Genomic DNA, 18,834 nt, shown 5'->3' on the forward strand with positions numbered 1-18,834 from the left:
AAGTTTATATATCCAGAACAGTTGACTCACTAACTGTACAGAATGATTAACTATAGATCAGGTAAGCAGAAGGGGACATCTACCGAAAAGGACAACTTTGGTTTTAGAACCGTTCATCTGTAACCCTTCTTTTTGGCTCTAATCCGGGCAAGCTTTATCTGTAGCCCTCTCTCTTCATGATAATAAACTCAATGTCTGCTTATAAGAGAATGTCTATTTTTCTCTTCTCTAGAACAGGGGGAAATGCATCCAGCTTATAGAAAAGTGTCATTAAATTATTAAGATTCCAATTAAAAGGAAAAGGGCAGTTGGAGCACATGTCTCTATTTTTACTTCACTGAAATCACGATTAAAGATGGATTCAGCTAGCTTTTGTGGAGTGAGTTGTGCAGCTAATTCATGGGGTGGGTGGGAGGAGTCCTTCATGGTGTTTAAAAGAGTTTATAAGGGTTATATTAAGGTATTTTATAGTGAAAATTGATGATGGGTATGTAACTATGGTCCTCACACATCTTTAAACCTGAGTTATTTATCTCTGCCCTCTGGCAGGGGTTGGTGAGTTTGTTCTGTAAAGGGCTAGATGGTAAATATTTTAGGCTTTGCGGGCCTTATGTTTTCTGCCGTGACTGTCCAGCTCTGCAACTGCCGTGCAAAATCAGCCATAGACAACCGGTAAGTTAGTGAGTGTAGCTGTTTTCCATTAAAGCTTTATTTAACAAAAGCAGGTGGCAGGGGACTTGGCCCATGAGCCACAGTTTGCCGAATCCTGCTCTAGGATGTAGAACCATGGGGTTTTAAGTCCTTGTTCAACGTTTTCACTGTATTCCGTCCGAACTGTTTTCTGAGAGAAATTTTGGCTTGGCAGCCCACCTCCCTGAAGGTGATGGGAGGGCCCTCCTTTTAGGTAAGAAGACCTTAATTTTTGAAATCGATCATTGCCACCTAGATACCAGTTTTCTAAAGCATGGAGCTCTCCGTCCCATCAATAAGACAGGAAAACTACTCTCGACCTCCAGCTTGGCCTCCGCCTCTGGCCTAGCCCCCTGTCGAGGTCTGACTGCAACACAGATGAGGGAGGTAACTTAACGACCACAATCATAATTCATGACTCTCGGTGTTAGAAAGTTCAACCTTGCATCAAGCCAGGGTAGAGGAATGCTCGTATGGGTAACGTTACCTTCTCTTTTCTAGAAGACCCTCACAGGGTGACAGTTATTTAGGATTGTATGTAAAAGTGACCATTTGGAGGACATATTTCCTCCTTTGTAAAAGTGCTGTTGAAGACACTTTCCATTAGTTTGTTTTGTGTTCTTCATGTAAAGCTTTGTGATCCCTCTTAGAGTTTCGAGGGACGACAGAAGTGCTTCCTATTATTAACCAGACAGTGCAGGGTAACTCCTTCTATACCACCCTTTTGTCCTATTTTTTAGTTCTTTTTCCAAAAAGTAAAGCTAAGTACATGTTCCATTGCACAGATTACACATAGTCGAGGTCTTCTTACCCATCTCTCTCTTCCTTTTCATTCTTGGTCTTTGCCTTTTTGGGGCGGAAGGGGATCTGATTGTATTTGTATCTTAATATAGAATACCATAGAAATATAAATAACAAATAAATAATAAAGTTTTGGCTTGTTGAAAATGTTCAAGACCACAAAAGGACATTTTCATCTGTGTTTGAAACTAGAAAAACAAGGAAGTGATCACCAAGCTGCCTGGGGCAGATGGTGTAATGATAACAGATAACAAAACTATAAAATTTATATTTTGCTTTCAAATTCTGCTGCAAGGAAAGTGGTCTCCAGGCTGGAGGGATAAGAACATATAATACCTTGAATTATTTTTTTGAGTTCCTTGTTTCTTGGAATTTATTAAAAAAGAAATTTTTTTTAACAGCTTGTCTCATTGTATTTTTACTCTGGGAGGTAGTCACAGTAGTTATTATTATCCTGCTTTACTGAGGAGGAAATTATGACTCAGTGTTAAGCGACTTGTGCACACTTGCAAACAATGCAAAGAGGGAGTTGACTGCAACTCTATGTAAATAAGTGGACAGTAAGGCAAAGCTGTAATTTAATAAATTTATAAATTTATTATTTATAAATTATTAAATGAATTAAATAAATTTAAATAAATTAAATTTAAATAAATTCTGGTTGCCAGAACTGCATGCAAGTTATGCCAGCCTTCTGAGAAAACTGGGGTGCTGGGCAAATAGGCGATGCTCAAAATATTTTTTTTGAATGAGTGAATATGAGCTGAGCATTAATCTTAGTAAATTACTGAGGTATTGCAGGGACCAAAAGATGAATGAATAAGGGAAATGTCAGTCCATTTTTCAAAAAGCGGTCAACTATTCTCAGAGGCAATCCCAGAAAAACTCAAGAATGGATTTTCAAGCTAATGGTTTGTGAGTATTAACAAAGGAATGTAGTGGTTACTAGGAGTGAACATAGGTTTGTAAGGAATGCCATGTTTTTGCTTAATTTATTTTCTTGCTTTGAAACAGAGCTACTGTAAGATTAGAGGATTGACTGTGAAAATTTAATTTTCACAACAGTATCATAAAAATAGCAACCACTTTTTGAACACTAACTATATGCCAGACCCTATTTGCCTTATTTCATTTAGTCCCACAGTGGTCCTAGTGCATAGGTATGTTTCTATCTCCTTTGTTTCAGATAAAACAGAGGTTCGGTGAGAGCAAGTAACTAAAGTCTCATTGCTAGCAAGTGACTGAGCTGGAGTCGAAGCCAGATTTGTCTGACTCAAAGCCATTGGTGGTAAGTAACTACAGCACCATTTCGTGTTGACACACAGCAGAACTCATGAGATCTTTGAGTCGAAGGTGGGCTAAGGATGTACAGATTGGGTCACAATATCTTTATGTAGATTCACAATGGGTTGAAAACAAATCTAAGGCATATTGATTAGTATTTTGGTCTTAGTCTAGTCAACATTTGAATCCATGAGCTGGATAAAGACATAGAAAACATACTTATCCCTCCTGCATTGGACAAAGTCAAGAAGAGAAGCCAATCTTATCACTGCTGTTAGCTAACATTTGCATGGTGTGTCTCATTGTACAAAATACTTTCACTTAGTTTGTCACATTTGATTCTCTCTCACAACTCTATAAAGAAGACTTATCACTAGCTCCCAAACTCTCTCTCTTGCCCCCCTCCCCCCCCTTTTTTTTATAGTGAGCAGAAATGAGGTTCAGGGAAATCAAATGACTCAATCAGAGTCATGGTGAATAATCTGGGGACTTCTGTTTTCTGTCACTGCAACAGATATGGAGTCATGATTAGAAATAATATCAAGACATGCAAATGCCAGATAAAAATCATCAAGATGAAATATGAGGGTGATGAACATGAAGTCTAACACTGAAGGAAAATATATGTTTTCTTTGAATGCGTAATGTAAGCCATTGTTTCATTCTGATTACTAATAATACTAGTTTAATCTTAGCCTGGATTAATGAAAACATAATGTCTACATCACAATAAGCAATATTTCCACTGAATATGTAACTTTTCAAAAACATACATGGACCCATTTCCTGGGCCTAGTATTTATTAAAAACTCAGACTAAGTCGAGTGTACCTAAAGGCAGGTAAATACTGCAGAGACCATGGGCTACATTTGAGAGTGGAAAGGAATGAGGAAATAAATAAAAATTCTAATTTGTTTCAAAGTTTTAAAAAATATCACATGGAAGAGGAAAAATTAAGATTTGTTCTGTCTTTGTTGGTCTAGGTCCAACAGGTGTTGGTGCATAACAAGACAAAAAGCACAAAGGTGTAAGTATCAGACAGTCAGATGTTGGGTCAGCATTAAAAAATAATTCTAACAATGGAGCAGTTCCTGAGGAAATGTGTTATTGTGAGGTTTTTGCTTTTTGTTTTTTTAAATTTAATTTATTGAAGCGAAAAAGGAAAGCCCAAACCAGTTCTTTCATTTCTCCCATTCCCCACTCCTTACCTTGGCAACTAACCCATCTGTCTGTTCTCTATATCTGTAAGCTTGTTTTTTGTTGTTTGCTTGGGTTTTTAGATTCCATGTATAAAAGAGATCATATGGTGTTTGTCTTTCTCTGTATGGCTTATTTCACTTAGCATAATGCCCTTGAAGTCCACCCATGTTGTCACAAATGGCAAGAGTTCATTCTTTTTTATGACTGAATAATATTCCATTGGCTAAATATACCACAATTTCTTTATTCATTCATCCACTGATGGACGCTTAGGTTGTTTCCATATCTTAGTTATTGTAAATAATACTGTAGTGAACATGGGGATGTATTTATCTTTTCAAATTAGTGTTTTTTATTTTCTTCAAATAAATACCCAGAAGTAGAATTGCTGGATCATATGGTAGTTCTATTTTTAATTTTTTGAGGAATGTCCATAATGTTTTCCATAGCGGTGGCAGCAATTTACATTACCACCAACAATGTACAAATGTTCCCTTTTCTCCACATCCTTGTCAACACTTGTTATTTCTAGTCTTTTTGATAATAGCCATTTTAACCGGTGTGAGGTAATACCTCATTGTGGTTTTGATTTACATTTCCCTAGTGATTAAAGATGTAGAGCATCTTTTCATGTACCTGTTGGCTGTCTGTGTGACTTCTTTGGAAAAATGTCTATTCAGATCTTCTGCACATTTTTTAGTTGAACTGTTTGTTACTTTTGTTATTGAGTGTATGAGTTCTTTACATATTTTGGATATTAGCCCCTTATCAGATATATGATTTGTAAATATTTTCTTCTATTCCTTAGGTTGCTTTTTCATTCTGTTGATGGTTTCCTTAGCTGTGCAGAAGATTTTAGTTTGATGTACTGCCACTTTTTAATTTTTGCTTTTGTTGCTTTTGCTTTTAGTGTCAAATTCAAAATATCATTGCCAAGACCTATGTCAGGGAGCTTTTTGCCTGTGTTTTCTTCTAAGAATTTTATGGTTTCAGGTCTTGCATTTTAAATCTTTAAACCATTTCAAGTTAACTTTTGTGATTGGTGTAAGACAGTGGTAAAATTTCATTCTTTTGCAAGTGGCTGTCCAATTTTTCTAGCACCATTTACTGAAGAGACTGTCCTCTCCCCATTGTATATTCTTGGCTCTTTTGTCATAGACTAATTGACCATATACATGTGGGTTTATTTCTGGGCTCTTTATTCTGTTCCATTGATCTATGTGTTTGTTTTTATGCCAGTACCACCTTATTTTATGTAGATGTTTGGTTGGCTTTTGTTATAAGATATAAAAATACCTCAATGATAAATGATATTCTCTCTCCCTTCCCCCAGCTATCTCTCGCTCTCTCTGCCACACACACACGCACACACACACACACACACACACGCAAAATCTCCTGTCATTTGAATGTTAGCTCCTTGGTAGGAGGGATTTTGTTTTATTCTTGCTTTTTATGAATTGAATTTTGTTCCTCAAAGCTTATATGTTGAGGTCCAAACCCCAGTACCTCAGAATGTGATCTCATGTGACTGTAGGGTTGTTGCAGATATAATTAATTAATGAGGCCATACGAAGTAGGGTGGGCCCTAATTAAACATGATTGGTATCCTTATAGAAGGGGAAATTTGGACAGGGATGTGCACACAGGGAGTATGCCATGTGAAGATAAAGGTAGAGATCTGGATGATGCTTCTACAAAACAAGGAATCCCAAACATTTAAACTACCAGAAGTTAGGAAAGCGGCATCAACAATTTCTCCCTCAAAGCTCTGAGAAGGAGACAACACTGCTGACACATCGATCTTGGACTTGCAGCCTCCAAAACTGTGAGACAATACGTTTTTGTTGTTTAAGGCACATGGTCCACAGTATTTTGTTGTGGCAGCCCTAGTTAACTAATAATCTGCTGCATCTCTGTATCTACAGCTGTGACTAGATAGAGTAGGCATTTGATAAATATTTTTTTGAGTGAATGTTGAATGAATAAATAAATGGATGAATGAATGAATATATTACCTTGAGAAAGTCGTTTATTTTTTCTAGTCCTCAGTGTTGTCATTTGTAAAATGACATCTGCTACAGTGTAGAAGATATATCCAGTTCTCATCTATTTTACTACATTCATAAAAGGGAACTCTTATGGCAGAAAAATTGATCATGTATTAGAAGTTATCAAGAAAGCTTATTTAATCAGAATCTCTATTAAAAAAATACAGGCAGACACAGGTTTTAAGGATGATTGAAATTTTAATTTGACCTGAGGCAAAAGTCTGAAATGAATAATTTCCTGAGTTTGCTTTCAGATTGTGATCCTGTGTTTTTCCTTGACGAATTTATCTATTTATAGAAATCAGGTCAGTGAGACTGTGTGAGTTATAGGCAAAGCGATTTCATTGCACTCCAGGCTCAACCATGTTTCAGAATAGAATCATCCTTACTGTGGAATTGAGCCATCAGCAAAGAAATGGTACAGGAATTGAATTAGAGCAGAATGCAGAAAATTGTCTTCATGGTCGAGAAGTTTGGGTGTGTCATTACCTGAGACAATATTAAAGTTATCCATGTGCCTGCAAATAATAAGCTTTGAAGAAGGAGCTGGATGAACAGACAATGAACAGAACTCCAGAGAGTGATCTGGATGTGATGAGATTTACTAGTCTGGATGCTATCTGGAAAGCCCCAGCTGGCCAGAATGAGCTTATGTTTTCAGTTCTTCAGGACTGGCCTGGGTGGGCTCTTCAGTGCTGAGCTGCAGAGGTGATTTTCCAGAAACCCATTCCACTGGACAGAGCTGTGGTTCTGTTTCCCTTTTTAGATCCTTTACCTTCCAATGGTCTTATAGAGCCCTATTCTCTCTCTTTCTCTCGGTCTCTGTCTCTGTCTCTCTCTCTCAGCATTCAGAACCTTTGACCCCTCCTGTGTGGAAATTTTCCAAGTGTCCTATCATTGAAAGTTAACGTCCTCCACTTGGTTCTTTTTCCTTCTACCCTTCAGAAACTCACATTTCCTGAGATGGACCTTCACTCCAATAAAAGACATTGATACCTGGGTGTGCAAAACTCTTAGATTCATAGGGGATGGGTGAGGAGGGCAAAAAATTTACAGTTCCAGTAGGAGTTAGATGCATCTTCTCTCATTAGTGGTCTGCTGCGCCCTATGGAGAAAATATTTTAAGCTAGAATTTTGATACTGTTTGCTTCACTAACTCTTGGGTTCTTTTAGGTACCCACCACGGTGTTAAATATACAAAATTAAAATCAGCAAAGAGCAGAACATGCCTTTTACTTTCCTACCCCTACCCCAGTTTTGCAAATGGGTCAATAAAAATAGTGTCCTTGATGTGGGCAAGGGTGTAAATTCATACAGTGAAAACTAAAGTGGAAAACAAATCCCAAGAACAGAGGCTATATTTCAAATCTTTATATTATGGAGAGCAGTTAGAGAAGAAATCTTAAATGTCATCTAATTTAACTCACTTATTTTACAGATTAGGAAACAGAATGCTCTGAGCAAGAGATCTTCTGACTAGCAGACCCTATATTCTTCATGTACTTCTATAATTTTACATCTTTTGGATTTTTGTTTGTGTGTTTGTTATTCCTCCTTGCATTATCTCTGCCTGATCTAGGACAAAAAAAGGTTTATAAAATAAGAGGGTGGGTGAATCAACCAAGATCATAGAGCCAACAAAGTGAAAGAACATGGATGGGACCTCATGTACCCTAATTCTTAGTTCCTTGCTCTGTTATTTGAGCATTAAAGCAAATCAAGACTGGGTGAGGATTAGAATTTGTGGTCCCTAGACCCTGGGGTAAAATAGGCTGCTGTGTTGTTCTGTACAGTCTAATATTTGCTCTCAGTCTCTATGGCAATGGTTCTAAGGTTCTTCTGGAGGATGGAGTAATGGTCCCCATTTAAGAGTTTGAATATCAAGGATCCTCTCCTCAGAAAGGTGTACATACACAATTTGCACAGAAGTTCAGCTGATTCACATAATTGAGGACAGATCCCTGGACTGTGAACGTGTGGTCTATATATTATTGTCAAGTGACGTTTTCTATGTTGCAGGCTTTAATCTGAGGACTTTACATGTGCTATGCCATTTAATTCCTGCAACACTTAAAAGCAGTTTCCATTCTTATTTCCATTTTACAGAAGAAAGAGACATTTAGAGAACATCTGTTTATTTAACACTATTTACAAAATACTGACAATGCCAGGTGCTAAGGATACAATGGTGCAAAAAAAAAAGGGGGGGGGGGGGCGGGGCCCAGTGCCTGCCTCTATCAAGCTTGGAATCCAGTGAAGCAGGCTGATTGCATGTTTACATAGAAATGTGCCATGATGCAAACAGACATGGGCGAGGGTGTCAGGCAGTGACAATAACATACAAGTGGGGTATAAAATCCTTTGCTAGAGGTAAACTCCAAAGGACAGATCCCAGGCTCCAACCAGGTCCATCTACCCCTGAAGTGAGCCCCTGGCCCATCGTTGCAACAGTTGAGTACTAACTATGATGACTTTGGTGATACTTATAATATCTCGTCCTGGTCTCCTCCATGCCTGTAAGATACACTTTCCTAAAGTGCCCACATCAGTGCTTCTTGGACCATCTATGGTGAAGGACCAAGTGTTAAAATTTTTAGTGGGTTACACTGTGCTCTGATACTTTTGTCCTTACTTTCTGCTGGAGGATCAATCTATCATTCCTTCCCTGAAGCCTTAGCCCCCAACCTTGTCCCCATGTTTGGATGGACCCTAAAGTAGGAACGCAGAGACTCTTGGGTAATTATGGGTTCATGTCTGGTCATTTCCTGCCTCACTCTGAATATTGAGGGATTCTGCATCTACACTGGTGCCTTAATTTGCTGAAAAAAATAATCTCTATTTCTAAAAAATTACCTAAAAGTGCTCAAGCTCTCCCTGTTGCCCCCACATCTGCAGAGCCCTGCCCCAAACAATTGGGACTTTATTTCTTCTTTCCAGAGCAACAGCTTGCTGACTCATGTGATTCCCAGGCCCGGGGCTGGAGCCCTGCCCAGAGTGACCGTGGTGGGTACCTGGGCCACATATGCCTTGCACTCTGTCGTCCAGCTGATGTATACTTGGCGAGCCACGGCCGGCAAGTATGCCGCACACGACAAATAGAAACAGTGCTTATTTCAAGGTCTATTAGAAACACAAGGCCATAGAAATAGTGGTTGATAGACGGAAATGGTAGGAATTGGCAGGTTAAGTCCTCTTCTAAAAGCTTCTAGGGGATGTCAACAAACACTGGGAAATAAATACACTTTACGATAATAAAAATGTACTTGACAATGGGCAAGTGAGGGACTAAAGTGGGTGATACGTGACCATGGTTTTTGCTCCCCACCACCCAGAGCTATTGATCAGGTCAGGCTGAGAATAAGCGTCTGTGCATGAATGTAGAAGCTATGGGAATGCAGCGTGTTCCCAATGACTACATTAATCACTTTCAACAACCTTCACTCCTGGACATGATGTAATTAATTTTTGCATTGGGGAAGCAAGATGGTCTGTGGTCTGATATTTTCATTTGAAAGCAAGTGGGAAGACAAAAGCAAACAGGCTTTTTGGCTATGAGGGAATGAATGACCTTCCAAGTAAGGAATTTAAAGCGGAGCTTTTGACTTCAGAGGGGAGTGGGGCTGGAGAACATTTTTGTACCAGAAACTTAAGGTGGAGAAATGGTTGTGGGTTACAGGGCCCCCCATCCCCCTGAGCATGTGCACCCGTCCCCATTACTCACGCCGCTCTCAAGGGTTCTGATGGCCCTGAGCCCTTTGGAACAGAAAAACATTATTGCTAACAGTTTTCTTTTCTCTTTCTTTCTTTTTCTTTCTTTCTTTCTTTCTTTCTTTCTTTCTTTCTTTCTTTCTTTCTTTCTTTCTTTCTTTCTTTCTTTCTTTCTTTCTTTCTTTCTTTCTTTCTTTCTCTTTATTTTTTTAAACACAGGGCTGGCATGCCAGCACATGCTTGAATGTTCTCACAGTTACATATAAACTTATTTCTCCCTAGCCTGACTCATACTCCATGCATCATATAACCAGTGTTTGGAAAGCCTATGAAGAATGCTCAGGGCAGTTGGATATATTTTGTCCAGTTGTAGGAGTGACAAAAAACAGGTGATTTAGAAGGGGGTAGGAGTGTAAAGTTGGGGGGTGCATGTAGGGTGGGGAGAGGTTATGAAAGATGGGAGGAAAGTTTGTCATACTTCTTGACTATTCCTTAGGACATTTAAGATAACAGAACATTTTGAAGATCGAAAAGACATTCGAAATCTGAAATGAAGATTCAGAGGTTATTCACTGCCAGTGCAAAATCCTACATGCATCTAGGGAGAAGGAAGCCTCCAAACACTCTGTATAGCACAGACCCAATTTTTGGACCACAAAACCCGTTTGAGAATCTGATAAAGCCTGCAGCCACTTTCTCCTGAAAAACAAAACTACACATAAATATTTCTTGTTCATTTTAAAGGAATTACGGACTCCTTAAGTTTATCAATGAACCTGAGGGTCTGATGAATTTTCCGTTATACTATGGTTATCAACCAAGCATACGAATAATGTTCAGACTAGGTTTTAAGTCCCTCCTTTCTACTTATTGGCTGAGCACAAGTAAGCAGGCGATATTTCTATGCCTCAGTTCCCTGACGTGCGAAATAGGTATAATAATAGTACCTCGTCCTAGGTTATCCTGAAGGCGAGATGCCATGATGAGTTTAAGGAAGCCTGGCAGTGGGGAGGACAAGCCATGTTGCTACCATTGTCACTGTTACCCACCTCCATGCTCACTGAGCTCTGGCATCTGCTTGGCTGCTGATGGGCTCCTCCAGACCCAGGTCTCCTGAATTGCTTCCTGTCCTGTGCCTTTTGCTTGCTTCCAGCATAAATCTGTTTGCTTCCTGGCCATTCTCCTTTCCTTGAGGGCCTCTCCTTCTCAACACATGAAAGGCCGCCTGTGTTAAAATGTCTTGATAAATTTGTTGTGCGGAAATCCATTAGAAGGAAGTGCTAGGAAAATAAGATTGTTGGAGAAAAGAGTACACCTGTGAAGTGCTTCCTCACTGCAGTGGAGATCAAACAGTAGAACAAGTGGAAATACCAGGTCTGCAAGAATGGTTTGAAGTCCGTGTTATTATTTCAACTTCCCTTGATTAATAGCAGGGAAAAAATTTTTTTTAACACAGTTCATTTTTTTAAATCTAAATTTTCAGTGTGGAAAACTTTTATTTTTAATATCAGATTCTCTTGCTGATGTACTTTGATTACTTGCAACTTCTGAGGAATTCCACCACCTGGCTCCACCCCAGTCTCTTCAGATCCGTGCTGAGAAACAGAAAGGTAGCCTCAAGAGGAGGAAGAATGTTAAAAATACTGAGCAGAGAGGAATGTGCTCACATTACTCTCCTTCTAATTCAGGTTGTCTATTTTTCAGTGTTGGAAGTTCTCCTGGGGACTGGTGTAGGGTGAATTATATGAAATTTTGGAAACCGAGTCTCCAAAGATAGTTTGTTGTAAGTCTCAAAGCTTCCCTTCAACCTGATAAAAGTGGATCAGAAGACTGATAACCTCTTTTTATTTTTTTTTTTGGTTTGTCTTTTTGGTTTTTTTGGTGCCCCCTCCCACTTATACTTGAAAGTAGGACTTCAAGTAACTTTACCACAGAAACCAGAAAGCAATCTTTAAATAGTTCCAAAACAGCAAAAGTCTACATTCTCATTAGGCTAACTACTGAGTTTACCTTCCCCCACACAAGAATTATATGATAAGAGCCAGAAGAGCAAGTTTCTGGCTTCCTGATGCTTTACAATTAGACATAGTCATTCTCTTCTATGTTGTCCTTTCACTATTGACCTGGTGGGAATGAGAATGAAGTGCTAATGATGATCTTAGTAACCAGGTCTTCCTCCTGGTAGAGATGGTGGCCGTGTGATGGCTCCCCAAGAGCTGCATCTCAGGGGGCATAAAATGAAGCTGCCTTGCATAAAGTGTTTTAGGGGCAATTCTGTCCTTCTCTTTGCTCTTAGATTTGGGTTCAAAGCCCTCCTTTACTATCTTCTAGCTAAAAAGCCTGGGCAACTTACTTCCTTCTAGATTTGTAAACTAAAGCCTGGGCAACTTACCTCCTTCTAGATTTGTAAACCTTTGTTTCTTTCTCTGGAGACATAGAGGCATTGGTGGAACCAGTCCATGTACAGTGTCTGACACATAGCATGTATGTCCTCATCTTGGGGTGAGAGTTTCATCTTGGACAGTGACTAACTGTCCTGGAGGATGAGAACCTGCCTTTTGGATAATGACTTTATCTCTAGAGTTAGTGGAGATGGCAGGTTTGGAATTGGAGTGTGTGTGTGTGTTGGGAGGTGTTGTTTCTACTCATTGAAGATAATGAGCTTTTCCTCTAACTTGTTATAAACATACACTAGAACTTTTCTTTGCTCTTTTTTCTCAGTGTCTCATAATAGTGTCTACAAAGAAATCAATTAGATTGATGCGGGGCCAGCTCATCACCTTTGTCATCCAGGTGATTTGTTAACAGAGACAGCACCAATTTGTTACTAACTTCAGCACAATTTGCTGAAAACTGGGTAGTACAAGGAGAAACTTTTATTCCATAAATGCATATTAACACCTACTCTGTCCTAGGTGCTGGGCTAGGTGCTGAAGATACAAAGATGAGGGAATCCAACGGCACATTGCTGAGAGATTTAGTGCAGTATTTCTCAACTGGAATCCAAGGATTTTTCAGGGATTGGAAGTTCTAGAGAACTCTATTTTTCTTTTTTTTCCTTTTGTTTCGATAATTAATTTTAATAGTCATTTTACTTATTACAAAGGCAAAATTTTAAACTTTATTGAGATATAATTACCATATAACTGTGTAACTTTAAGGTGTATACCATGTTGATTTAATACACTGATATATTACAATATGATTACCACCGTAATTTTAGCTAACAACTTCTTTACGTCACATAATTACCATTTCTTTGTGTGGTGAGAATAAGATCTACTTTTTTTAGCAATTTTTGTGTATATAGTACAGTACTGTTATCTATATTCACAAGGCTGTGCATTAGATCCCTAGATCTTATTCATCTTCTAACTGAAAGTTTGTATTCCTTGACCATCTCCCCATTTTCTCTGCCTCCCAGGCCCTGGAAACCATCATTCTACTCTCTGTTTGTTCAAGTTTGGATTTTTTTGGATTCCACATATCAGTGTTATGCAGTATTTGTCTTTCTCTGTCTGGTTTATTCCACTTAGCATAACATCTTCAGGGTCCATTCATGTTGTTGCAAATGGCAGGATTTCTTTTTTTCTCATGGGTGAAAAATATTCCATTTTATGTGTATAGCATGTCTTCTTTATCCATTAATCCATGGATGGACACTTAGGTTTTTTTCCATATCTTGATCTTTGTAAATTATGCTGCAATGAAGATGGAGATGCATATATTTTTTTGAAGTTGTGTTTTTGTTTTCTTTGCATAAGTACCCAGAAGTGGAGTTGCTAGATCATATAGTTGTTCTATTATCAATTTTTTGAGGAATCTCTGTACTGTTTTCCATAGTGGCTGCACTAGTTTACATTTCTACTAACAGTGCACAAGGGTTCCCTTTTATCCCCATCTCACCAGCACTTGTTAACTATGGTCATTTTGATAATAGCCATTCTAACAGGTGTGAGGTGATAATTCATTGTGGTTTTGATTTGCATTTCTCTGATGATTAGTGATGTTGAGCATCTTTTCATGTATTGGTTGGCCATCTGTGTGTCTTCTTTTGAAAAATGGTTGTTCAGGTCCACTGCCTTTTTTAAAATCAGATTATTTGTGCTTTTTTTGCTATTGAGTTGTATGAGTTCTTTATATATTTTGGATGTTAACCCCTTATAAGATATATGGCTTGCAAATATTTTCTCCCATTTCATAGGTTGTCTTTTCATTTTATTGGGGTGTTTCTTTTGCTATGCAGAAGCGTTTTAGTTTTATGGCGTCTCATTTATTTATTTTTGCCTTTGTTGCTTGTGCTTTTAGTATTATATCGAAAAAAAATCATTGCCAAGACCTATGTCAAAGAGATTTTCACTTATGTTTTCTTTTGGAAATTTTATGGTTTTAAGTCTTATATTTAAGTCTTTAATCCATTTTGAGTTTATTTTTTTGCATGGTGTAAGATAAGGGTGCAATTTCATTTTTCTGCATGTGGTTATCCAGTTTTCCAGGCAAAACATTTTTATAACAATAACTCATATATGAAAGATGATATATCCAAAGATTATGGATTAAGTTTCTTAATCTGATATCTAAGAATATAGGTATAAGAATATGCCTACATGCTCTCAGAATCCTTGAGAAGTTTCTTTTTATTGGGGGTATATATTTTATCAAAGAGAAATACTGACATAAGGGATCTGAGTTTTTGTACTCCCCAGTCTCTAACGAGATGGTGTGTGCTCTTAGTTAAGGCACTCCTTTAAACTCATTGACCTTAGAATCTTTCTCTTAAAATAAGATTCCTGGATCAGGTGAACTCTGAGGCTCTTCCAGCTTTAATAGTCTATGCTTCTATGACTATCCCTCTAACAGGGTTGTAACCTGAATTTCTTTGTAATTTCTGGTTCAGAGGAGAGGGCACTAGCCAGACAGCAGATCTGTTCTAATTCTGCCTTTAGTAATGATTGCTAGGAAAATGCTGATGGAATCACTTTTCTGCTTCATGTTTTAGGTTTTCCATCTGAGACTTGAAAGTGGTAATCTAAAAAAACAAAAACAAAAACAAAAAGCTTGAAAATAAGTGATAGAAATCTTGAAAACTTTGGGGTATAGCAGCAATGTTGCTATGAAAATGAGCCCTGCAGTGATACTAAGTGAAAGGACAGATTACCATCTGTAAGGTAATTAGTCAGGATAATATAGGTTATGCTGTGGCAACAAACAATCCCAAAGATTTACTTGTGCTTAAGTCAGTGCAAGTTGTGGGGGTGGGGTGGGGATCTGCTCATCATGATCACAAACTACACATTGCATTTTAATCATTTCATTGGCTAGTACAGGTCACATGGTTTTGCCTAAGTTCGCAAGGGGTGGAGGATAGCATTTCTACTTGGACCAAAAGAAGAGTATCTTTTTTTTTTTTTTTTTAATTATTTTTTTGGGGCTACACCAAGTTCAATCATCTGTTTTTATACACATATCCCCGTATTCCCTCCCTTCCTTGACTCCCCCGCCCCGAGTAAAAGAAGAGTATCTTGAATATTTGTGAAATTATTATGATACTAGGTCTTCACAAATACAACATTACATACATATTTCTCAGAAGAGAGTGCTTTCCTGGAGCGGGTGAAGGAGGATATTTGGCAACTGTGGATTGGTGGGTTGCCCACCAATAGAAGAACTGGAAGGTAAGAATTCTTAGCAGTGAGAATGTGCACAAGGAACAAAGCAAAACTAGCAGGTTAAAGTTCATGAAGCGTGAAAGAAAACAGGTTGAACTGTGATCAAAGAAACGAGTGGTTTATGACAGAACTTTTCTATTAAGGATTCTGACATGGAAGTCACGTTTGTGTTTAATATAGAAGACTCCTCTATGGGGCATGGGGAAGCAGGTTTGCAATGAAAGAAATGTGCTCAAATTGGAAGAGCTGTAACACACGGGGAAGTTGATAAAGTTACAGTGAATGTTTGAATTTCTACGTTGGATCATACAAATTGGTTTCGTCAGTAGCGTACCTTCACATTTAGTACTTTAGTGAGATTGTCACTGCACAGCTCACTGTCACCCAGCAGAATAAATGAAAATTCTAAAAGAGAGGGATATTTTAATCAAAACGTAATTCGTTGATTACCTGCTTGGTAGAGACAACAAGTCTGCTGTACCATGGTTTTCTGTCATTGGTCTGGGGGGTAAGCATTCTAAATAGAGCGACCTTATGGTTCCCTTGAACACAGGCTCCTTAGAATGACATTACAATTTAAGACAAAATATTGCTAATTCCCAAATCACGGGAAACATATATGCAGATATAAGTATAAAAACATTTTCAAAATTCCAGCTCTAGCTTAGAAAAATAGATAAGCTGTCCAGTGCTGGCTGACTAGTGATGTTTGTATTTATTCACATTTTAGATTATTTTTTGCTATTGTCCTCTATATTGGTATGTCTAGAGAATTTGTGAGCATAGAAATAAAAGCGAAACCCCACAAAGGAGAAAGGATGGTATTGTTGGTACCCCCAAAATTTACAAAGATGAAGGACCTAGGCAGAAAGGAGGAGAGCAAATTCCTTGCGTGATACGACTCTTCTGAAATGCCCATTCGTGATTTGGAGGCAGCAAAAATTAGAAGAAAAAAATCTTATTAAAAAAAATAATGTTGTGACGCTTAAATTTCTAATAGATACTGGGAATGCAGGTAGAAATGCACTTGGTGTGGAGAAAAAGCACCTCAAAAACCTGACTCACAAGTTCGTGCATGTCATTTGCCATTGTGTCCTTGGTAAATCGCTTTCATGCTTGAGAAGTACAATATATGCATACATAATATTAATGCTAACAGCAACCATAGTTAGTTCCTGGTCCTGCCTGCACTAATGTCTCTCTACTCCAAAGGCTGTTATGGGAGGCCACAGCAGTAAAGAACTAGCAGCAATGGTTGGAAAGAATGTTCTCCACCTCTTTGTTTAAGATGAACATGGCCTTACACTTCAGGTTCTGCTTCTGCCCATCTATAGAGTCGTAGTAGCGACCAAAACGTAGCTACTAATTACAGTTATGATCGAGATGGCTTCATGACCTACTGAAATGGCAGGAAAGCAAATTTAGCGGACGAAAAAGGACCTATGAAGATAGAGAGGAGGACAAACATTTATTGTTACTCTCCTGCTTCTACTGGCTGCCACCAAGTTCTGATCTTAAGAGCTTATAATTATTTTATGATGCCTGAAATAGTTATGTTACCTGCATTCTTCATGGGCCTATCTCCATGGGAAAGTGTTCTCCTGCTTGATAAACCTATTGTTGTAAGAGAGCATGGCATTGTCAAGAAAAGGGGTGCAGCACTCGGGGAGCCAGCCAGTCCTCACCTGGTGCGCACTCGTGCCCACCTATACCGGCAAACCTTAGCACAGGCGTGGAGAGACTCAGCGTGACACTAGTTCCTGGGACTAGAAGGGCGAAGGCAATGACTCAGGGATGGGCCTTTCCCTCCTGGAGCCTCAGAGAGCCTATGGTTATTGCCTGTCAAGTTTGAGACAAGAATTCAGGTTATTATATAACTTGTTTTCAAAACATTCTAGTGGGGTGGGGAGGTTGCAGCTATTCATGGCCCCTCTTGCCAGGGAAGCTCTGTAGCACCTGTGAGTCTGATCCCACTGTGGTGTGGCAGGCTGATCAGGTTGGCCAACCTTGCAGAGCCTGTCCTGCATAGAATATTTTCTTCGCTGCCGACTTTTGTTGTTTACTTAGCAAAAGGTACTCCACCCTCACTGCAAGTTTTGACACTCTCTCTGATAAACTGTATGGCTACTGTACCTTGACTTTCAATTACATTCAATCCTATTATAATCATTTTCTTATAACAAATCCTCTTTAACACCTGAAAAGCTCAGCTCCCATGAGTATAGTGTTATGCTGTCAAAATAAAAAACAGTGGAATCCACCTGGAATTGCAGTAGCTATTGTATGTGCTTGAAAATCAGATCAGCATAAGGGCCGAACACACTTTGCTTTCAGCTCTGGTAGTGAAAGAGAAAGTTATTCTAAGCCATTCAAATATGGCTTGACCTATAAACCAGTGGCCTTAATTCAGTGATTTTAAATCAACATGGTAGCATGTTAAAATACTTTCTCTGGGAAAGCATTTCTTTCAGGAGCGAGGTCGAGAATTCCTAATTATTACCATTATGATGATTAATGTAGACAGAATTCTTCACTAATACAAGAACACACTATATGGGAAGGTTTCTGTTTGTTTGTTTGCTTTATTTCTTTGAATGTTTCTGGTAGAATGACTAAACCATGATCAAGTTTCAGATTTTATAAGCACGTGATGATTATTTTTGGCCAACATCTGTAAGTATAGCTCAGAAGACTGTTTCATTTTTCCAGTTATTTAGGTTTTATTCCACGTGGCTTGTTGCAACTTTGGGGTAACATCATTCTGAGGAACATCCTCAGGGTCAAAGTAGAGAAGTGGATGTCTGAAGAAAGTAACAGATTTTGTCAGCGGTGTCTTTTCACTATTAGTCATGCCTGTTGATTCTACAAACTGACATTCTGAGTTCCATCCTGGGCAATGAGAGCCCCTTGTAGATTAGCTGGTGGGAGGATGGCTCTCCAGTTAATCAAATCCCACCCCAACAATCTTGAACAAAAGTACTGATAAGATTGCTGATGACTCTAGTACCATATATGGCCACCAGGTCTTTTGCTATAACCTGGGAGAGGTGAGAGTTCTCTGCTTTCCTAAAGTAGCTTTGGTTCAGGCCCATCTTTCCAGTCGAGGGTAATGTGAGCTGAAATTGGTTGCAGAGGCTCTGGCAGCTGGCTTAACCTGTTTATATAAAGACAGAACACAGCCACTGATTAAGAGAGCCACCTCCTACTGGTTGGTTTTGGAGTGAAGCCCAGAATTTTCCATGGAGATAGCTTTTAAAAGTTAGGTCAGCATCTCAATGAAAGATAAGGACACACAAGAAAGCCCTTGTGGGTTTCCCTGTCTTCAGAACCCCCACTGTTCAGCAAGAGTTAGAATAGATATATTTGACCAATAAAATGCCTCTACTGGGTTTATCTCCATGAAAGGATCACTCTTCCTGAAGTGATCCTCT

General features: G+C 38.7%; 1 long non-coding RNA gene across 1 annotated transcript in view; it reads left to right on the forward strand.

The window, feature by feature from the left end:
* Positions 1-5,637: 5,637 nt before the first annotated feature.
* Positions 5,638-18,834, forward strand: part of LOC130855592 (uncharacterized) — a 53,857-nt gene continuing 40,660 nt past the window's right edge. Inside the window, exon 1 of the long non-coding RNA XR_009054347.1 lies at positions 5,638-5,803. This is a non-coding gene — a long non-coding RNA (uncharacterized LOC130855592). The remainder of the gene's footprint in view (positions 5,804-18,834) is intronic.

The sequence above is a fragment of the Hippopotamus amphibius genome, chromosome 6, assembly GCF_030028045.1.
Source record: "Hippopotamus amphibius kiboko isolate mHipAmp2 chromosome 6, mHipAmp2.hap2, whole genome shotgun sequence".
Classification (NCBI taxonomy): Eukaryota; Metazoa; Chordata; class Mammalia; order Artiodactyla; family Hippopotamidae; genus Hippopotamus; species Hippopotamus amphibius.